A 22482-nucleotide genomic window follows, 5' to 3' on the forward strand; every position below is an offset into this window, starting at 1 on the left:
GGTGGACTTCTCCTTGTTAACAATGTAGTAACTGGGAAAAGGACAATCGATAACCATGGGCGAGTGTGAGGATTGATATTAGTAATCAGAAGACAATAATAGGCTGTAAACACCAGACTGGAGGGAGGCAGTCAGTCAGGCACCCCTTAAAGCAGAACATTCAACTCCCCATGCTCATTCCAGCAAACTACATTTTCATGCACTTTATTTGTTTTTTTTTTATTTCCAAGTACAAGAAAATAAACCTTTTTCAGCAGGGTGAAAAAAACAGTGCAGGCTGGAAATGACAGGCGGTGGTAATGGCACACCAATGCTTGACGGGGTAGTGAGGAATGGGCTTTAGCGAATCGGCAGCCGCGGTGACCTCAATGGAATAAAAAATTGGGAGTTGTGTAAAACTGGCTGCCGATTCACTATGAGTCATTCTCGCGCTACTGTTGTAGACCACATTCGCCCCCAATATATCCATATGACATTCCTCGGTTGTTTTAACAACAGCATTGTGCATTAATTTTAAATAGGCTAAGGCCTCTGTTAAAATAGCCGACAAAGGAACACCATATGAACATTAAATGTTGGATCTTTGCTATCCACAATGGGCATTTCTAACCTCATGCTTTAGGGTATTCAGCTCATCTGCTGCTGAAACCCTCCTCTGTTGTGTATGTACCTTTAAGAAAAGAACTGATTCTATACTGCAGTACCGGCAGTGACCACCCCTGTATATAAAGCCATAGCAGTCTTCTGTACGTCAGTCTTAAGTTCAAGTAAATACCTGTTATTATTGTTCTCCTGCAGTCCGTGTATTATTAAGGCATGGACACTACAGTGGCGACGAGCAGGTTCGAACTCACCTGCAGTACTGCATCACCTCACGGGGATCTTTCCCTGAGAAGAAGCTTCTTGGAGGTCGAAGTCAGAACAACGGGCGTCAACCGTGGGCAACCGCCCAAGGATCCATCGGAGTTCGGAGAGTTGCAGGAGAGGCTGTGGAGAGCTGGGCTTGGCTCCCCAGTCAAGGTGTTCCAGCAAATCGTGCTGGTAGCAGGTAGTGCGCTGATCCTTCCGGACTGTGGCGGGCTCGAGCTCGATCGAGCGACTCTGCAAAGGGGCCGTGCAGCGTCGTCGGGAGGAAAAGAGCGAGAGAGAGAGGGTGGAGCGCACAGGGCGCGGTCGGTGCTCAAGAGCCGGGCAGCGTAGCGAAAATAAAACAAGGGGAAGGAAAAGTGAGACGCGCCGAAACCGCGGGTCGCCGCCATTATCCTGCAGAACGCTAGGAGCAGTGTGGCAGCAAGGGGAAGAAGGAAAAGCGCGGGAGGCGCCATTTTATTCCTTTGGGGAAGAAGGAAAAGCGCGGGAGGCGCCATTTTAATTCATTGGTGAAGAAGAAAAAGCGCGGGAGGCGCCATTTTAAATCACCCAAGATGCCGAAAAGTGGCAGTATCACTGCTTTCGACAACAAGGTAGAAGACTGGACCACGTATGTGGAAAGAATTGAAGTGTACTGCGAGGCAAATGAGGTGGCCGATGGAAAGAAGGCGTCGGTATTATTAAATATGATGGGCGCGAGAACGTACGGCCTATTGCGGAATTTAATTACCCCAGCTAAACCAATGGAGAAAAGTTTTGAGGAGATTGTTAATATCTTACAGGAACACCTAAACCCTACACCACTGTTGATAGCAGAAAGATTCAAGTTCCATAAAAGAAACCAGCACAAAGATGAAAGCAATGCTGACTATCTTACGGAACTACACAAGTTATCGAAGCACTGCCAGTTCGGAGCAGGACTGGCAGACACCTTGCGGGATATGTTTGTCTGCAGGCTCCAGAGTGAAGGAACCCAGAAACAACTACTTTCGGAAAAGGACCTGACGCTAGAACAGGCTTTCAGCGTGGCAGTATCCTACGAAGCAGCAGCACGGGGAGCTGTGGAAATACAACAGAAACCACAGGAATACAGCGCTAACGAAATGGCGTATGGAGCAGAAAAGTGCTATCGCTGCGGCAGAACAACCCATGATCAGAAGGACTGCTGGTTTAAGGACAAAGTATGCAGGCAATGTGGGAAAATGGGACACATAGCAAGAGTCTGCAGGTCGGGAAAGAAAACCAACACTGCAAGAACTACTAAGGAAAAGTACAAGAAAGTAAAGAAATTGACAGACAGTAGTTCGGAAGATCAGGAGAGTGATAATGACTCCAGGAGCAGGAGACTAAGTTGTCTAAAGTTACACAACGTGATCGCAAAGGAGGATCACCGAACCATTTGGGTCACCCTCATGATAGCAGGGTGCCCAGTAAAGATGGAATTGGACACAGGATCAGCCCTAACTGTCACGAGACTATGAGCGACTATTCTCACACATACCCTTGAAGGACACGTCCATTGTATTGAAGACATACACGGGGCAAAAAGTCTACACCAGAGGAAAAATAAGGGTACCAGTTGAATACAATGGCAAGGAAACACAGAAACTGTATCTATATATACTACCAGATGGAGGACCACCATTATTGGGACGTGAATGGATCCGAAAAATACAATTGGATTGGCATTCCATTCAGGCGCTTACTGTGACTGATAAAAAGGATGATGACGTCACACCTGGACGACTGTCAAAAATGCTAACTGACGTGAAAGAGGTGTTCCAACAAGGACTTGGGACTCTAAAAGGAGTAACGGCAACGATAAAAATCGAAGATAACACAAACCCAAATTTTTTTAAGGCCAGACCGGTACCTTACGCGATCCGCCCAGCCGTTGAAGCTGAGCTGGAGAGTCTGGAGCGTTCGGGTGTGCTGTCCAAGGTGGACTGGAGCGAGTGGGCCACACCCATCGTTCCTGTAATGAAGAAATCATTGAGTAGCACGCCTGGGGAACCGAAGAAGGTTCGCATCTGTGGGGACTTCAAGGTAACTGTGAACCCAGTCCTGCACACAGTACAATATCCACTTCCACGGATAGAAGATATTTTCACCTCACTATCTGGAGGGAAATGCTTTACAAAGATTGATCTGGCCCAAGCGTATCTACAAATGGAGGTGGAAGAAGCATCAAGGAAATAACTCACGATAAACACTCACAAAGGCCTTTACCAGCACAATCGACTGGTATTCGGGGTAGCATCAGCCCCGGCTATTTGGCAGAGGGCGATGGAACAAGTCCTGCGAGGGATCCCGGGGACCCAGTGTTATTTGGACGACATCCTGGTTACGGGCAAAAATGACAGTGAACACCTTGCCAACCTAGAGCAGGTGCTCACGAGATTACAGGAATATGGGCTACGAGCCAACCGCCCCAAATGCGAGTTCTTCAGGAGACAAATCTCGTATTGTGGCCACATGATTGATGAGGAAGGGTTGCATAAGTCACCGGACAAGACTGAGGCTGTAGTCAAGGCTGCAGCACCGGAAAATGTGTCGCAACTGAGGTCGTTCCTCGGGTTGGTGAACTACTACCATAAGTTCTTGCTGAATTTATCTACAATTCTGCACCCACTGAACGCCCTACTGCAAACAGGAGTAACATGGAAATGGAGTGATGAGTGTAAGCGTGCCTTTCAGAAATGTAAATGCCTAATCACTTCAAAAGAAGTATTGGCCCACTACAATCCAACACTACCGATTCGGTTAGCATGTGATGCGTCTCCCTATGGCATCGGAGCGGTGCTGTCACACAAATTCCTTGACGGTTCAGAGAGGCCAATAGCCTTTGCGTCGCACTCGTTGACCTCAGCCGAGCGTAACTACGCCCAGATTGACAGGGAGGCCCTCAGCCTGGTGTGGGGGGTGAAGAAGTTCAATCACGATCTGCACGGGCAGAAATTCACCCAACTGACTGATCATCAGCCCCTGGTCTCCATTTTTAACCCAAAGAAGGGCGTTCCGGTGATGACGGCGCAACGGCTGCAAAGATGGTCACTTTTTCTAGGGGCACATCAGTACGACATAGAGTACAAGGGTACGAAACAGCATGGAAATGCTGATGGGCTGTCGCACCTACCATTGCCTACGGTAGAGGAAGCACCTGCAGTGGACCCTGTTGAGATATTCCATGCGACCATAGTCGAATGTTTGCCTGTTACAAACTCAAGTATAGAGAAGGAAACCCGAAATGACCCGACACTCTCTCGGGTCTATGATTTGATGGTGAAGGGATGGCCAGCACATGGCGACTCACTGTTGCCAGCATTCTCGCCAAGGAGAGAACAGCTGTCAGTGTGCCGGGGGACCTTGATGTGTGGATCCCGAGTGGTAATTCCACCCAAGTTGAGAGATAGAGTGCTCAATGAGCTTCATGAGGGTCATCTGGGAGAGGTAAAAATGAAGAGCCTAGCCAGGGCGTTTGTGTGGTGGCCGGGAATCGATAAAGAAATCGAGGATATGACCAAGAGATGCACAGGATGCCAGAAGGTCCAAAACGCTCCACCACAGGCCCCGCTACATCCATGGGAGTGGCCCTCATCTCCATGGCAACGGGTACACATTGATTTTGATGGTCCATTTATGGACTCAATGTTCCTAATCGCTGTGGACGCCCATTCGAAATGGCCAGAGGTCATCAAAATGTCCTCCACCACCACGGAGAAAACTATTGCAGTCCTACGGACCATCTTCGCCAGGAATGGCTTGCCAGAACAGATTTGCTCCGACAATGGGCCACAGTTTGTATCCGAGGATTTCCGGAGGTTTCTGAGGAATAATTGGGTGAAACATTACACATCTGCCCCATATCATCCAGCCACAAATGGATTGGCTGAGAGATTTGTTCAGACCTTTAATAAGGCCATAAAGGCAATGTATAATGACGACATACTGCTACAACACAAGATGGATAATTTCTTGTTTGCTTACCGGAATGCGACACATGCAGTCACCAACCAAGCTCCAGCCGTAATGTTCTTCAACCGAAGGCTAAGATGTTGCCTGGATTTGCTCAAACCAAACATAAGACGAGATGTTGAGGATAAGCAATTCCAGCACAAGGGAGAAGCCAACCAGGAGCTTCAAGATAGGGCAACCAGTCTTGGCCCGCGACTACCAAACAGAAAAATGGCAGCCAGGAATGATATTCCCACAGCAGGGACCACTAATGTACACAGTGGACATTGGAGAGAGCATCATGAGACGCCATGCTGACCAGATTCTAGAGTCACAGGAACAAGCCAAACCCATACCACGAGCAGGTGCACCTGGTAATCAACCAGAAGTACAGATTGCGTCTGCCTCAGAAGCAGTGGTATTGGAAGCTGACGAACCAACCAATGACAATGAGCCAGAATCAACTCCGCTGCAAGAACAGGATACTCGAGAAAGGCGCTATCCAGTCAGGATCAGGAAGCCTCCTCAAAGACTGAACTTATAAATGATTATTTCAGTTGATGTATATAGTACAGAGAAAATTGTAATTGTAATTAGTTATTATTTAGTTGTTAAATGAATGTTATGTACTATTTACCTAAAAGGGGAGGAATTGTTGCGTATGTACCTTTAAGAGAAGAACTGATTCTATACTGCAGTACCGGCAGTGACCACCCCTGTATATAAAACCATAGCAGGCTTCTGTACGTCAGTCTTACGTTACCCTCTGTTCCAGCATTTCTGGCTGTGCAGCTGCCTCAGTCAGCAGGAGGAGAAGGAGCAGCCAAACCAGGAGAGTGGAGAGTGTAAAGTGGTGGTCTCCTGACCAGGAAGAGGAGGATAACAATAGACCACCACCTCCACCTCCTCCACCATCATCACAGCAACTGAGGTGCCTGGAGAGAGAGGACAGAGGAGGAGAAAGGAGGCCAGCAACAACACCAACCAGGGGAGAGGCCTTTCCATTACTGCCTCCCCAAATTGGCCTCCACTTCAGGAGAGGGAGAGAGGGGAGAGAAACAACCAACAACCACCAACTGTTTGGAAGGAGGGAAGAACAAAATCATCTTTTCTGAACATCTACAGGTGGGTGTTATTTGGGGCACTCTCCCAAAGACTTTGTATTTTAGGTGGGGGGAGAAAAGAAGAAACAAGGCCAGATCATCAAGGGGTGTCTGTGTGTGTGTGTGTGGCTCTTGTTAAAAGCTAGGCCACACACACCACTAATAAGCACCCCTTCTATTGCTTGACCTGGGACAGCTGGAGCTGCCTAGGTGAAGTCCAATTTCATTAATTACATCATTAAGACCTGGTGCAGGACTAAGCCTGGGGCATCTCCAGCTTTCCCAGGTGAAGACATCTTCTCCCCCTGCCAGAAGACCACCACCATCAAAGACTTTAAATTCCCATCAGAGAGTGCACACCTGCCAACACCCACCCACCCACCATCCTGTGTGGCAACCCTGCCCTTGCGGCCTCCCTCCTTCCCACCCCCCCTCTCTCTCTCTCTTTGTCTCTCTCTGCCTATTCCTCTAAGGCACCTCAATTTCATCTCTTTTTATTAATTGCCTATTGAGCAGAGGGGAGAAGGCCCCTCTCCCGATTTCAATCAATAAGGGGAGAGGTGTGTCTTCATCTTAAACAGCTCCCTCTGCTCAATAGAGGACCAAAAAATACCTGAGGCCATTAACACCTTCAGGCCTGTGACTTGGGGTGAGTGTAGCCCTTATAAAAACACCCCATAATGGCGACTGCATCTTCGCCAGTGGCGGGGCCAGCCAGGACTTATGCGGGAGTGGCAGCCACAGCCACAGCTGCTCCAACTGCTTCTGCTGCCCTGTCACCTTTTAAACTTATGACAAAAATCTTGGGGTGAAGAGCTACACTCACCCCACTATGACCATTGAGGCCTGCGTTAAAGCCATGGCTGGGGTTGTCGGCCCCTCAGCCATCGTCGCGGCCTCAAAAATGTACGGGAAGGCTGTGTTCTTCCTGGGGTCGGTGCGGGCGGTGTCCCTGGCCATCGCCAAGGGGCTCACAGTGGGCGGGACCTTCCTGCCGGTGGATCCTCTCGAGGCCACCGCGCAGAGGATCGTCATCTCGAACGTCCCGCCCTATGTTCCTGGTGAGCTCCTCCTCCCCCATTTATGCCAACTTGGGGAGGTGAGGTGGGGGATCACGCCCATCCCGCTCGGCTTCCGGGAAGCCAGCCTTCGCCACGTCTTCTCCTTCCGGCGCCAGCTGTTTATCCAGCTGGCGCGGGAGGAGGACACCGACGGGGCATTCGTCATCCACCACAAGGGGACCGCCTATCGCGTCTTCTGGACGTCGGACGGTGTGCGGTGCCACGCCTGCAAGGAGGTGGGGCACATTCGGAAAAACTGCCCCGCCTCCAAGGCCGCCGGATCATCTAGTGCGGCCGAGGCTGGCGCCGCCGCCGCTTCTCCCCCTGGATCTGCCCGCGCATCGGGAACCGCTGATGCGCGGTCGGCGTCGGAGGCCGATGCCACCAAGGCCTCCGGCGGGGGAGAGGGAGCGCGTCCGGCCAGAAGGAAGGTGCGGAATAAAACTAAACACCTTAGGGCGGGTCCCCCCGTGGAGGGCCAGCCCTTGCCCCTTGAGCCCCTTACACCCGCGCTCCTCGCGGAGTTAATCGGGGCAGACGTGAGTGGGAGGGGCCTCGTGCCCGAGCCTGTGGCCGCAACCGCCGTAGCGGAAATGCCAATACCTGCGGCCGGGCTCGGGCCCGTGGAACCCGACAAACCTGCTCCGCCGGAGGGAGCAGACGGGGAGGCCCCTGCAGACATGGAGGTCTCCCTCACTCCCTCCGCGTTAAAAAGAAGGCGCGACCCCCTGGAAGAGGAGGAGGACCGGGAGGAGGAAGGTCCCTCCGAGCAGGGGGGAGTCGTCGCCCGCCGCGGGTACTGTGCCCCCCCCCCCGCTTTCATTACCACCGGCGATCGGCAGGGGTCGCCTGTCCCTCGGGAGGCTGAGGCAGATGGGTCTGTCCGGCACGTGCCTCCTGGGGATGGGGACGAGACCCTGCCCGTGGGGGTGGGCGCGGGACAACCCGCGGCGGTGATTGACATTTTATCGGTGCCGTTACCCCTCGCCGGGTCGGGCGGCCTGGGGTCTGGGTCGGGCGAGCTCGAGGAAATTGAACTCGCCCAATGCGACCCGGACATCTCCCAGGGGCTGCTCGTCCCAGTGGAGGTTTTAATTGAAAACACCCCATCCGCTGGGTCGGAGGCGGGTGGCGGGGAGGAGGATGGCCCCCTGGCTGCGTCTCTGGTGCCGGACATACTGGAGGAGCTGGGAATTGTTCTCTCCCCGGTTTCTCCGGTCGTTCTGGCATCTGAGGCGGGGGGGACTCCGAACCGCCGCCGTCTTCTGGCCCGGCGCCCCTAGAGGAGCCCAGGGAGGAATCATCTGCCGTCGATCCTGGGGGTGGGATCCGGGTGGAGGCGGGGCCGGCTGGTGCAGCCGAGCCATTCGCTGCGCAATGCGCGACGAACGGGTCGGCCGCTGGTGACGACCCCCTGGAGGAGGATGGGGACTCGGTGATGGGCACGGAGGACGATTTGGACTCCACCGTCAAATGGGCGCTGGATGACCCCGTGCCCCTCGCCGAGTCTCTCCTCATTCCCGTAAGGGAACTCCGGGACTTTATGGCCACGTGCCAGGGTTGGCAAAATAAGATCCGGCTGGCCCTCGACAGGTGGTCGGAGCTGGCGCTGCTCATTGTGTCCGTCCGCGCCGCCGTTAAAATCATGGGCGCGGACAAGGGCGTGGACCCGCTCGAGCTGCGTCGGCTCAGAACATTTCTCACTGGGCTGCTGAGGAAGTTGCGGCTGACCAGCGGCTGCGCTCCCTCCCTCCGTTAGATGTAGGTAGAGGTTGCACTATGCTTCTGACGTGAAGATAACCATAGCCAGCCTCAACATCAACGGCAGCAGGGAGGCGCGCCATAGATTCAATAACTTCTCGGTTCTTCGGGACGGGAAGTATGCAGTGTGTTTCCTGCAAGAAACCCACACCGTTCCGGGAGATGAAGCCACATGGCTCCTGGAGTGGCAAGGAGGGGTCAGCATGAATCACCTCTCCAACAATTCTAGCGGGGTGGCTATCTTGCTGGCCCCGCATTTTCAGCCGGAGATCTTGGGGGTCAGGGAGCACGTGCCGGGCCGCTTGCTCCAGGTCACTGTTTGCTTGGGGGGCGTGCCGCTCCATCTAGTGAACGTGTACGCCCCTCAGACCGGTGCGCAGCAAGTGCGCTTCTTCGAAGAAGTGTCCGCACTTCTGGGCTCCGTCGACACGGGCGAGTGCGTCATCCTCGGGGGGGATTTTAACTGCACCCTCGAGGCGAGGGACCGTTCCGGTCCCCCGCGAAGCCCGGCGGCGATGGAGAAGTTGAGGGACCTGGTCGGGTCCTTCGACTTGGTGGACGTCTGGCGAAATCTCCACCCCAACTCCAGTGCCTTCACTAGCATGAGGTCTGGGGGAGGAAGGTCCAGAATCGACCGCCTCTACATTTCCTGGGCGTACGTCTCCTACGTTCCGGTGGCTTCCATGCGGCCGGTGCCGTGCACGGACCACCACCTGGTGTGGGCGGAGCTCGCTCCGCTGCACGCGCGGGGGGTTCCACGTACTGGCATTTTAATAACCTGCTGCTGGAGGACGTGCGGTTCCAGGATTTGTTTCGTCGGTTCTGGGCCGACTGGAGAAGGAAGCGGGGGGGCTTCCCCTCCTTGAGCCTATGGTGGAACGTGGGCAAGGCTCACATCTGTCTCTTCTGTCAGTAGTACGCGAAGGGGTCGACCAAGAGGCGGGAGGCCCGGGTCGGGCGGTTGGAGAAGGAGGTGCTCGACCTGGAGTCCCGTCTCGGTCAGGTCGTCGAGGACCCGGCCCTGCGGAAGGTGTACGAAGAGAAGAAGGGCGCGCTGAAGGACCTGCAGCTCGTCGGGTCCCGAGGCGCGTACGTGAGGTCACGGATCCAGCTCCTGCGGGACTTGGACCGCGGCTCCCCCTTCTTCTACTCACTGGAAAAAAGGCGGGGGGTCCATAAGCAGCTCTTGGGGCTGCTGGCCGACGACGGATCTCTGGTCTCGGATCCGGAGGGAATCAGCGCGGAGGCCCATGCCTACTATGGGGCTCTGTTCCCTCCGGATCCGTCCAGCGAGGATGCGCACAGATTTTTGTGGGAGGACCTGCCGAAGGTCAGCCCGGACCGGGGTGCCGAAAAATTGGACGCTCCGCTAAGCCTGGCGGAGCTGACCGGCGCCCTCCGCCAGCTCTCTAGGGGAAAGTCCCCGGGGCTGGACAGGCTGACTGTGGAGTTCCACAGGATGTTCTGGGACGTCTTAGGGGGCGACTACGCGCGGGTCCTGGGGGAAAGTTTGGCGACCGGGGAGATGCCCCTCTCTTGGCGCAGGGCGGTCATTGTCCTGCTGCCTAAGAGGGGCGATCTCCGCCTCCTTAAGAACTGGCGCCTGGTCTCCCTCCTCAGCACGGACTATAAAATCTTTGCCAGGGCCATGTCTGCTCGCCTTGGCACCGTGCTGGCCCACATGATCCACCCCGACCAGTCCTACACGGTCCCGGGCTGGACTATCCATGATAACATCCATCTGGTCCGGGACCTGTTCCACCACTCCCAGAGAGCTGGTCTGTCGGTCGCCTTCCTTTCCCTGGATCAGGAGAAGGCGTTCGACAGGGTGGATCACGAGTATCTCTTCGGGACACTGCACGCATTCGGGTTCGGGACGCATTTCGTCGCCCGGATCCGACTTCTGTACGCCGCCGCGGAGTGTCTGATTAAAGTTAACGGGTCCTTGACGGCGCCCCTTCGCTTCGGGAGGGGAGTGCGTCAGGGATGCCCCATGTCCGGTCAGTTATACGCCATTTGCGTGGAGCCTTTCCTGTGCCTCTTGTGGAAGAGGTTGACGGGACTGGCTCTGCAAGGGCCGGGCGTGGAGGTGGTCCTCTCGGCTTACGCCGATGACGTGCTCCTCACGGTCACGGATCCCGCTGACTTGCGGAGGATGTGGGAATGCCAGCAGATTTACTCGGACGCATCCTCCGCCAAGATCAACTGGGAGAAATGTTCCGGACTCCTGGTGGGTCAGTGGCGGGTGGACTCCCTGCCGCAGGAGTTCAGGCCTTTCGCCTGGAGCACCACGCACCTCCTCTATTTGGGAGTCTACCTTAGCCCTGCCGAGGACGCCTGGCCGGCGAACTTGCAAGAGCTGGAGGCCAAAGTCACCGCTCGCCTAGGACGCTGGACAGGACTGCTCCGAGTGTTGTCCTACAGGGGTCGAGCGCTGGTCATAAAACAGCTGGTGGCTGCCATGTTGTGGTACCGGTTGGTCACTTTGATCCCTCCTCCTGCGTTTGTTGCCAAGATGCAGAAGAAGCTCATCGACTTCTTCTGGGACAAAAGGAAGCACTGGGTCTCTGCCGCGGTTCTGTGTCTCCCGCTTAGGGAGGGCGGTCAGGCGCTGGTGTGCCTTCGCACCCAGGCTGCGACTTTCCGTCTTCAGACGCTGCAGAGATACCTGTACGTCGAGAATCCTCTGAGATGGTGTGCGCTGACGACGTTTTTCTTCCGCCAGCTGCACGGCCTCAATTACGACACGCAGCTCCTGTTTGCGAAAGTGGGCGGCAGGTGTGCCGGCCTGCGGGAGCTGCCTGTCTTCTACCAGGAACTACTATGGGTTTGGAACTATGTCGCTTCCAGGCGGAGCTCTCCCCCATCAGGAGCGGCGGCTCTCCTTCGGGAGCCGCTGCTCAGGAATCCGCACCTCCACGAACGCGGGTTCGGGCGGCTGGCGGAGGGCAGGGCTGTGCCTGGCAAGGTGACCAGAGTCGGGGACCTGCTCGGTGGCGGAGGAGTGGGCTGGATGGCGCCGGAGGAGCTGGCGCGGTGCCTGTCCTGGGCCAACGTCCAGCTCACGGTCAAAGCCATCGAATCGGTGAAAGCGGCACTGGGCCCCGACTTCACTAGGTGTATCGAGGCGGCTCAAGCACGTGGGGTGATCGCATCCGAGCTTACCCCTGTTCGGACGGAATTCCTCATCGGCGCCCGGCCCCGAAACGCCCCTCGGGAACCGGCGCCTCACAACTTGAGCCGTCTCGAGGAAATACCTTCCGTGCCTTTTCATTCCGCGTGGAGGGGTTTCCTGTACGGGCTGCTCCTGCACACTTTCCACTTTGCCATCTTCGTCTACCGTCCTGACACACCTTGGCGTGGTGTCTTGCCGACTGGCGGTGGCGGAGATCCCCAATGGAGGGCTCTCTACGCGGGAGTCCTCCCTTGTTCCATCGGGGACTTGGCCTGGAGGGTGTTGCACGGAGCGGTCCCGTGCAATAAGGTTTTAAGTAGGTTCACGGACTCCCAGGCCGCCTGCATTTTTTGCGGCCTGGCGGAGTCCGTATTTCACATTTATATGGAGTGTGAGAGGTTGCAGCCCCTCTTTCACTACTTGAAGGGGCTGCTCCTCGATTTTTGGTTGCACTTCAGTCCCACGCTCTTGATCTACGGTCACCCGGTGTGGAGGGGAGCGGACAGGTTGGAGGACCTCCTTGTGGGCCTGCTCCTGGGCCTGGCTAAAAGAGCCATCAATTGGTCCAGGCAGCGGGCGGTCGAGGGGGTCGTCCAACCGGATTGCCTGCCTCTCTTCCGCGGCCATGTTCGCGCCCGGGTGGCCCTGGAGTTGGAGCACGCGGTGTCCACTGGCGCGCTTGAATATTTCCGCGACCGGTGGGCGCCGCGGGGACTGGAGTGCATTATCAACCCGGAAAACCGAATTTTTATTTGATTTGTTAAGTTTTAGTTGAACTTTTGTTTATTTACAGTCTAATTGGTTTTTTTTTTGGGTCCAAACATAAAGAGTACCCTCTGTTCAAGTAAATACCTGTTATTATTGTTCTCCTGCAGTCCATGTATTATTAAGGCACGGACACTACATCCTCCATGCCTTTGTTACCTCTAGACTTGGCTATTCCAACGCACTCCTGGCTGGCCTCCCACATTCCACCCTACGTAAACTTGAGGTCATCCAAAACTCGGCTGCCCGTGTCCTAACTCGCACCAGGTCCCGTTCACCCATCACCCTCTGTGCTCGCTGACCTACATTGGCTCCCGGTTAAGCAACGCCTCAATTTCAAAATTCTCATCCTTGTTTTTAAACCCCTCCGTGGCCTCGCCCCTCCCTATCTCTAATCTCCTTCAGCCCCACAACCCCCCCGAGATATCTGCGCTCCTCTAATTCTGCCCTCTTGAGCATCCCTGATTATAATCGCTCAACCTTTGGTGGCCGTACCTTCTGTTGCCTGGGCCCTAAGCTCTGGAATTCCCTGCCTAAACCTCTCCACCTCGCTACCTCTCTTTCCTCCTTTAAGACGCTCCTTAAAACCGACCTCTTTGACCAAGCTTTTGGTCACCTCCCCTAATTTATCCTTATGTGGATCAGTGTCAAATTTTTTGTCTTAAAATACTCCTGTGCAGCACCTTGGGACGTTTTACTATGTTAAAGGCGCCATATAAATACAAGTTGTTGTTATATTAATAACAGAAGATGTTAATGTTTGGGAATGACCTTTCATCTGAACTTTATTCTTAGGTTTTATTTTGACTCAACCTCATCTTTCCTGAAGCTACTTAAAAAGAGAAACTTTTTTTTATTTGTTCCTGTGATGTGGATGTTACTGGCAAGGCCAGCATTTATTGCCCATCCCTAGTTGCCCTTGAGAGGGTGGTGGTGAGCCACCTTCTTGAACCGCTGCAGTCCGTGTGGTGAAGGTTCTCCCACAGTGCTGTTAGGGAGGGAGTTTCAGTTAAATACTGTGTATTTAAAATAGATAAATCAGTAAACCTTAACTCCGAGTAATCGCTGTGGGCTATGATAGGGTTTGAGATAGGAATAAAAAGAAAGAAAGACTTGCATTTCTACAGCGCCTTTCATGACCACCGGACGTCTCAAAACGCTTTACAGCCAATGAAGTACTTTTGAAGTGTAGTCACTGTTGTAATGTGGGAAACGCAGCAGCCAATTTGCGCACAGCAAGCTCCCACAAACAGCAATGTGATAATGACCAGAGAATCTGTTTTTGTTATGTTGATTGAGGGATAAATATTGGCCCCAGGACACCGGGGATAACTCCCCTACTGTTCTTCGAAATAGTGCCGTGGGGATCTTTTACATCCACCTGAGAGAGCAGACGGGGCCTCGGTTTTACATCTCATCCGAAAGACAGCACCTCCAACAGTGCGGTACTCCCTCAGCACTGCACTGCAGTGTCAGCCTAACTTTATGTGCTCGAGTCCCTGGAGTGGGACTTGAACCTACAACCTTCAGACTCTGAGATGAGAGTGCTGCCCACTGAGCCACAGCTGACGCTGACAGTGAATAAATGCAATAATGAATCAGCTTTTGTCTTGGGATTATTGCAGGTATATGTTGCAGAAGGTTTCACTTCACAAGTTAACACGATGTGCTGAGGTTAGATTCCCAATGAAAGGAAGTATATCATTGTACTGAAGTCTTTCATATTTAAAATATATGTAAGCCTTCCGGGAGAAATTATTTTTGTCTCAAATGAAAGAATTACAGTAAGCTCTAAAATGCTGGAAACTCCATGGGTGCAGGAGGTCGCGACCAACGGAGAGGATTTTGTTGTAATGTTGACAGTACCGTTGGTAGTACAGTATTTTTTTTGTTAGACTATTTTCCATGTTTCTGAAATTCTTATTAACTTTTGGGGAAAAAGTTGTGGCCATTTGCAATTTTTTTTTGCAAAGTATGTCACTATCACGATAGAGATGGCACCAGATTCAAGGCAGGGAAACCAACAGGGCCCAGACTATTCCGAAGACGTTGGGACACCGACTTGTCAATAACTCAGCAAGTCAGCAGGACAGAAAGTTTCCACCTGCAGCAGCCTTGATACGCCGGGGCACCAGAGTCACCACTCAGCTCAGTTGTGATGCCTGTAGATCATTCCCAGCTAGCACTGCAACATCAGCTATTGTGAAAGTGATCTGATGCGTAGGCCAGTGTCACCATTATCCTCTTTTCCACTGAACACCGTGGGATCGATTTTGACCTTCGGGCAACCGACCGACACCCCGATGCAGCTGGGGCCATTTTGAAAGCGGCCGACCGCTGGGCGCCTGAATCACCTGCCTGTTTCAGGAGGTCTGCCCACTTCAATATGCAAATTGAAATTTTGTGTTGGAAAGGGTTGCAGCGTGTGATATGCAAGCTCCGACCATTTCCATAGAAGTGAAGAGGTTCAGCCAAGGTAAGTTATTTAGCAGGAGTGTGTAATGATATCAGCAAATAGTGATGGTATTTGCCTGTTTGATTATTTATGCATTACCAGCATATTTGCCTGATTGATTATTTATGCCTGACCAGCAGAGGGCATGTGAGAGACAAGCAGTTTAGTTTTGGTTTCGTTTTAGATGGATCTCTAACATGGTGTCTCCTGTAATGCTGTTAACTGAGTTGAACATACTTTAGATAAAAAGACGTTCTCTTTCATAAATGTCTCGTCATTGAACCCACATACAAATCGATACATGGTGTCAGAAGTGATTGAAAGAGATGAAGAGGAAAAATCTGAAGTTAAATCAGCTCTCCACATATTAGCAAGCCAAAAGAGAACATCGTTACTTACCATTGGAGAATAGCTAACGAAGTGAAAAAATGGTAGGATTACACCCACCGGCGAACCTTCAGTTGACAGGTAATGTGGCTGAAAATTGGAGGAGGTTCAAACAACGTTTGGAGTTGTATTTCGCGGCAATCGGAGCTGACGAGAAAAGTGATAAAATGAAAGCATCAGTGTTCTTACATGTCATGGGTGATGAAGCGCTGGAGGTGTATAATAACTTCACATTCGCTGCTGATGGAGACAAAATGAAGTTGGATAAAATAATGGAACAGTATGAGGCCTACTGCATACCTAAATGTAACGTGACGTTTGAGAGGCACAGATTTTTCACATGTGTACAGAAAACAGGAGAGACTATTGATCAGTATGTGACTGAACTGAGAAACTGAAGCAAAACATGTGAATTTGGGGGACTGACAGACTCGCTGATAAAAGACAGACTGGTGTGTGGTATTCCAGATAATGGTCTAAGGGAAAGACTGCTAAGAGAGCAAAATCTAGACCTGGGAAAAGCCATAGCACTGTGTAGGGCTACAGAGACTGTGAAGTCGCAGGCAAAGGAGCTGTTCAGTGACAGTAGCTGCAACGTGGATGCAGTGAGAAAGAACGGACACAAACCGTTTAACAAAAAGAGCGCCAATGTGAAAAAAGAGGCGTGGCCAGCGAACAAAAATGAAAGGGGCAATTGAAAGTCATGTAGTCAATGCGGTACACAGCATCCACCAAAAAAGTGTCCAGCATATGGTAAAACATGCAATAGTTGCAACAAAAACAACCATTATGCCCGTTGCTGTAAGAACCAAGCGCAACAAAGCAAGGTCCATGCAGTAGATGAAAGCGAGATAGAGGAGTTCTATGTAGATGTTGTGTCTGAAAAGAAAAAAGAGACTGGATGTTGACACTAAAAGTGAATGACATACACATTCCATTTAAATTGGATACTGGAGTACAAGTTAATGTGATATCAGAGACTGATTTTAAGAAAATTAGACGCAGACCAAAGATACATGGAATAAAAGTGAAGGTGACAGGATACTCAGGTACTGATATACCAGTGAAAGGAAAATGCATTGTCAAAGTGACACACAAGGACAGAGAGCATACGCTAGCATTAATCGTGGTGCCAAAGGATGTGCAGGCCATACTAGGTTTAATAGCCTGTGAGAGACTGAACATGGTAAAGAGAGTCCTCATTGTGGAAAGCGAAGGAGAGACAGTCTATGATGAACTCATGAAAGAGTACAACGACCTATTTCAGGGTCTAGGCTGCCTTCCAGGAGAACACACGATCAGAGTAGATAAAAGTATGCCAACGGTCATACATCCATGCAGAAAAGTTCCGTTTGCCCTTCAAAAGCAACTGAAGGCAGAGTTGGACAGGATGGAAAGCCTGAACGTGATTCAGAAGATAGATGAGCCAACTGAGTGGGTGAGTTCCCTCGTCGTTGTGGACAAAAAGAATGGAAAGCTCAGAATTTGCCTGGATCCAAGAGATCTAAACAGAGCAATAAAGAGAGAGCACTTCAAGCTTCCTACACGTGAGGAAATCATGTCATAGTTTGCAAATGCAAAGTATTTCAGCAAGTTAGATGCATCATCAGGATTTTGGCAGATGAAATTGGATGAGGCAAGTTCAAGACTATGCACGTTCAACAGTCCATTTGGCAGATACAGATTCCTAAGGTTACCATTTGGCATTGCCTCAGCTCCTGAAGTGTATCACAAAACTATTCATATGATCTATGAGCACCTGAAGGGAGTTGCTACATCAATGGATGACATCATAGTATGGGGAACCACGAGAACTGAGCATGATGAGAGACTGAAAAAAGTGCTGGAAGCAACAAGGAAAACAAACCTGAAGCTGAATAGAGAGAAATGCCAGCTCAGGGTGACAGAACTGACATTCGTGGGAGATATCCTTAGCAGTGAGGGCATTAGACCAGATCCCAGAAAGGTGTCCGCCATTGAGAATATGCCAAAGCCACAATGCAAAAAGGACGTGCAGAGGTTTAATGGAATGATCAACTACATGGGTAAATTCATATCCAACCTCTCAGAAAAGATGGCGCCACTGAGATGACTAACTGAAAAGAACATAGAATGGGAATGGATTCATGACCATGAGAAGTCATGGAGCGATCTAAAGAAACTGCTCACAGAGGAACCAGTTCTGAGGTTTTATGACCCAGCGAGACCCATCAAGATATCATCAGATGCATCACAGAGTGGGCTCGGTGCCGTTCTTCTGCAAAAATATGACTACTGGCAACCTATTGCATATGCATCGCGCTCAATGACAGACGCGGAGACGCGATATGCTCAAATAGAAAAGGAGCTGCTCAGCATCACATACGCCTGTGAAAGATTTCACCAGTTTGTGGCAGGACAAGCAATCAGTGTAGAGACTGACCATAAGCCCTTGATTGCATTGTTCCAAAAGCCACTAAATAGCTGTCCGCTTAGAATACAAAGAATGATGATCAGGCTGCAACGCTATACACTGAATGTTGCGTACACTCCGGGTAAACTGATGTATACAGCAGACACGTTGTCCAGAGCTGTTGACCCAAGTGAGCCCGCAAACACCAAAATGGATGAAAAAGTGAACGCCTACGTGGACATGATCACAAGTGCACTGCCCATAGCAGATGCAAAAATGGAGCTCATAAAGACTGAGACAAACAAAGATGAAACAATGAGATGACTGAGGAAAAGCATCTTGGATGGATGGCCCAACATGAAGCAAGACTGCTCACCTGACATGGCAGAGTACTGGAACTGCAGGGCGGAACTATCAGTGGTCGAAGACATCATCTACAAAGGAAGTAAAATAGTTATCCCAAAGAGTCTGAGAAAAGAGATGCTAAAAAGGATCCATGGAGGACATCTAGGAATCGAAAAGTGTAAGAAAAGAGCACGAGAGGTGATGTACTGGCCACGAATCAACCAAGATGTGACAAATGAGGTGTCAAACTGCACAATATGCCTGAAATATCGAGCAAGCAATCCGGTAGAACCACTAAAGCCACACCCAGCACCAGACAGACCTTACCAGAAGGTAGGCGCTGACCTATTCGGATGTCAAGGGAAGGACTATCTTGTAGTCACAGACTATTACTCCCAGTATCCAGAGGTTTGTAGATTGTACACCACCACTGCAGATGCTGTGATAAGATGTATGAAAGCCATATTCTCCAGACATGGCGTGGCAAGCGAGGTCTTCACAGACAACGGACCCCAGTTTTACAATGCAAGTTTCCGACACTTTGCCAAAGAGTGGGACTTTGTCCACACAACGTCAAGTCCTCACTTTCCACAGTCCAATGGTCTAGCGGAAAAATCGGTCCAGACAGTGAAAAGACTGATGTACAAGGCAAAAGACGGTGGAACTGACTTCTACCAGAGCATGCTTGTATACGACACAACGCCGCTCGAGTGTGGTATGTCACCAGCCCAACTCCTTATGGGACGTCTGCTAAGGTCAAACCTACCCATCCCGGAGAACCTCCTGAAAACAAAGGAGGGGGAGAAAGTGAGGAAGTTCAAAGAACAACAGAAAGAAAAGCAAAAGTACTACTATGACAGAGGAACACAAAACCTACCTGAACTCCACACTGGTGACCAAGTAATGTTCAAAGACAAAACAAACATATGGACTCAGAAGGGAACTGTCCTGAGTGAAGTTCAACCAAGATCATACACCATTCAGACAGATGAGGGTGCTGTTCTGAGAAGAAATCGTTGGGATCTTCTCATGGGACCAGCCATAGCAAGTCAAAAGACTGATACTGTTGAACAACCTGATCACACAGCAGGTCAAAAGACTGATACTGTTGAACAACCTGATCACACAGCTGAGAAATCATCATCTGAGGCAACAACTCAGATTCAAGGACAATCAATCAGAAAATCCTCAAGACACGTGAAGCCTCCTGAGCGACTCATTGAGCAAGTTTAAGGACTATTGTTATAGAAGGAAGTAATGTTATCTTATTCTTTCTTCAAGTTCTAGGTATTTACATATTTCATGTGAACACACAAAACAAGGTTAAAAAACCTTGATCATGTTAATGATAATGTAAGTTCATTAAGTGTTACAGTTAAAATGCAGAGTAATACAAAGAAAACATGTTGTTAGATAAAAGTAAAATACTTTTGTTTTAAGAAAGGGAGATGTAATGATATCAGCAAATAGTGATGGTATTTGCCTGTTTGATTATTTATGCCTTACCAGCATATTTGCCTGATTGATTATTTATGCCTGACCAGCAGAGGGCATGTGAGAGACAAGCAGTTTAGTTTTGGTTTCGTTTTAGATGGATCTCTAACATGGTGTCTCCTGTAATGCTGTTAACTGAGTTGAACATACTTTAGATAAAAAGACATCTCTTTCATGAATGTGTCGTCATTGAACCCACATACAAATCAATACAGAGTGCTCATTCAGGACCCACACGAATAACCTGGCTTGCTGCCACCTTGGGCAACATTTTCATTGTATTTTGCGACTTGACTGTGTGCCCTGCCATGGGTATACAGGAGATGCAATGAAGAAGGTGGCATGCGCAAGTAATAAATGCATATGCCATCCAACTAGTACACAGCAAAGTCTTACGTATGATTATTTAAAGTGTGTTGTCTTCTTCCTCATCTGTTTCCAGGTACTGTAGACAGTTCAGCCACCAGCTCCCACCAGCATGATGATTGCAGTCACCTGGGGAGCATGCCCTTGCAATGCCAGACCCAGCAAGCCTGCTTGCACCCACCGCACCAGCCTGTATGTTTTCTCCATCAGCCATCAAGGAGGGGGTTCACGTTGCACTGCTCCACCACCTCATCATTGGATTGGCCTTTATTTTTGCCTGTCACTTCTTCACCCCCAATACAGCCATTGGAATTCAGCAAGATCAGCGGGTCACTCCACCAGGGCAGGTGTGCACGGGAACACCATGATCACAGTTACATTTTCTCCCGGATTGGAGACTGCTCCCTTACGTTTTCCCTCTCTAATAAAAGTGACGCAGTATTCGGTATACCTGAAGCTTGTTATAGCAAGTCCGTGTCCCGTTGCACATTCAATCTAATGGCCCAGATACTGCTCTTGACCTGTCAGCTTCTTGGGGGCTAAAAAACCTTTAGTTTTGAAGCTGTTTGTCAGCTTTTGCAAGTTTCCCAGATTGGCACATTGGGCTGGATTTTCCAAGCCACGTGGAGGTGGGTTTGGAGGCGGGAGTGGTGGGAAAATTGCAGAATCAGGGGGCACAAACCCATCCCGCCCCCAACCCGCCTCCGTGCCAATGTTCCAGGAGGTGGGTACCCGACCCGTGCTGGGAGCCGCCTCCCCGAGGCAGGAAGGGGATTAGTGCCAATTAACTGCCTGTTAACAGTTTTTTGCCTATTCCCTATTTTTAGCCCTGAAGTGTGGGCTTCCCGACGGCTCCGAACCACGCCAAGTTAGCGAGGCGGACCATCGGTCTGAAGGGGTTGGACTGGTCGAGATGTCCGTTGTGCAGGTGAGTGATGGGTGCATGTGTGCAGAGGTAAGTGTGAGGTAAGTGTAAAGTGTTTTAATAAGTTTTACTTACCTTTACTTTCTCCTGCAGACTTCCTTCCTTCAGTTCTCGGGAGTCCCTCAGTTCACTGGCACAGAAAGCAGAATGGCCGCTGAAATGTCAAAAGTTGCAGCCTCTGCTTTCTGGTCTGGAGAGATCTCTAACTGAGTCTGAGTAGAAGGACTCAAGTTAGAAGTCAGATTGTCAGTGTTTGACAGCTTCACAGAGCTCTCAAACACTGATTTTTCATCTGTCAAAAGCTCTTGACAGATTAAATGTCAATCGCTGACGTCACCAGTAACCAGGTGTCCCTTAATTGGCCTGCTGAGCCCGCTGGGCGGGCTTAACAAGGTCAATCAAGGGAAAGTAGCGTGGGTTGGCCACATGTCGATGGAGGCGGGACTACAACCCAAGAAGTGGGAGTCCCGCCTCCATCACGTCCCCATTGACAAAATCAAGCCCATTGGGTTAATGTTGCTCTTTGATCGTGTGTTCGGAGTTGCACTTTCTGCAGATTAAGGTGGGCCTGTCAGTCTCTCCTCACCCCAGCTCATGAGCAGCCCTACAAACCTTCAGCCATTTTTATCACAGATTTCGCCCATCATGGGTAAAACTCATGGCTTAGATTTCCAGATAAACCCAGGACTAATGCAATGACGTTTAAATTGTGACTTGCTGCCCGGGCATAAAATCCGGGCATTGCGAGTCAGCCACCATTTATGGCAACGGACCCAAAATAAAAATCCTTCAAATCAATAGAAATGAAAATCGGAAGGTTTCTATAACGAGTGGCCAACATGCAACGTCGGTTATATGCCCAGCCGTTGAGTTGAAAATCTACCCCATGAGCTTGAAATAAGTCACATACTTTGGTAATCGAAGACTTCAAGCAGGTATTAGAGACAGGCAACACATTTGTAATGTGTACAACTGCTCTTGGCGATTTTTATGATGAGGTGGGGGAGATGGCGTGAGCCTGGCAGCAGGCAATGTACCCGGCAAGGTTGGCGACGTGGAGGCCCTCCCGATCTTAACAGTAGGGCCTCATTTGAACAGACCTTTCCAGCGTCTCTCCCAACAGCCGACCCAGGAACGGGCATCTGGCGACAGGAGGCCGCAGCCGTGGAACGGTCCCTGGCAGTCAGTTGGGGGATGGCTCTGGCCATCAGGATGGGGGTATCCTGGCACAAGGGAGGCCCAAGGCTTCCTTCTCAGGCCCGGACAATCACTCCTGCTCCTCCAAAGCCGACAAGGAAACCCCCCAAAAAATCCTTAAAACTTACCTTTGGAACTCTTCTGGCCCAGGATCCAGCTCCTAACAAGTTTGCCTGATAGTGAAGCCGTCACTGTTTCCCCACTCAGGCCTTCAACTAAAATTACAGATTGG

The sequence above is a fragment of the Somniosus microcephalus genome, chromosome 9 (assembly GCF_052327205.1).
Source record: "Somniosus microcephalus isolate GS21.2 chromosome 9, FLI_Smic_1.0, whole genome shotgun sequence".
In the NCBI taxonomy this organism is placed as follows: domain Eukaryota; kingdom Metazoa; phylum Chordata; class Chondrichthyes; order Squaliformes; family Somniosidae; genus Somniosus; species Somniosus microcephalus.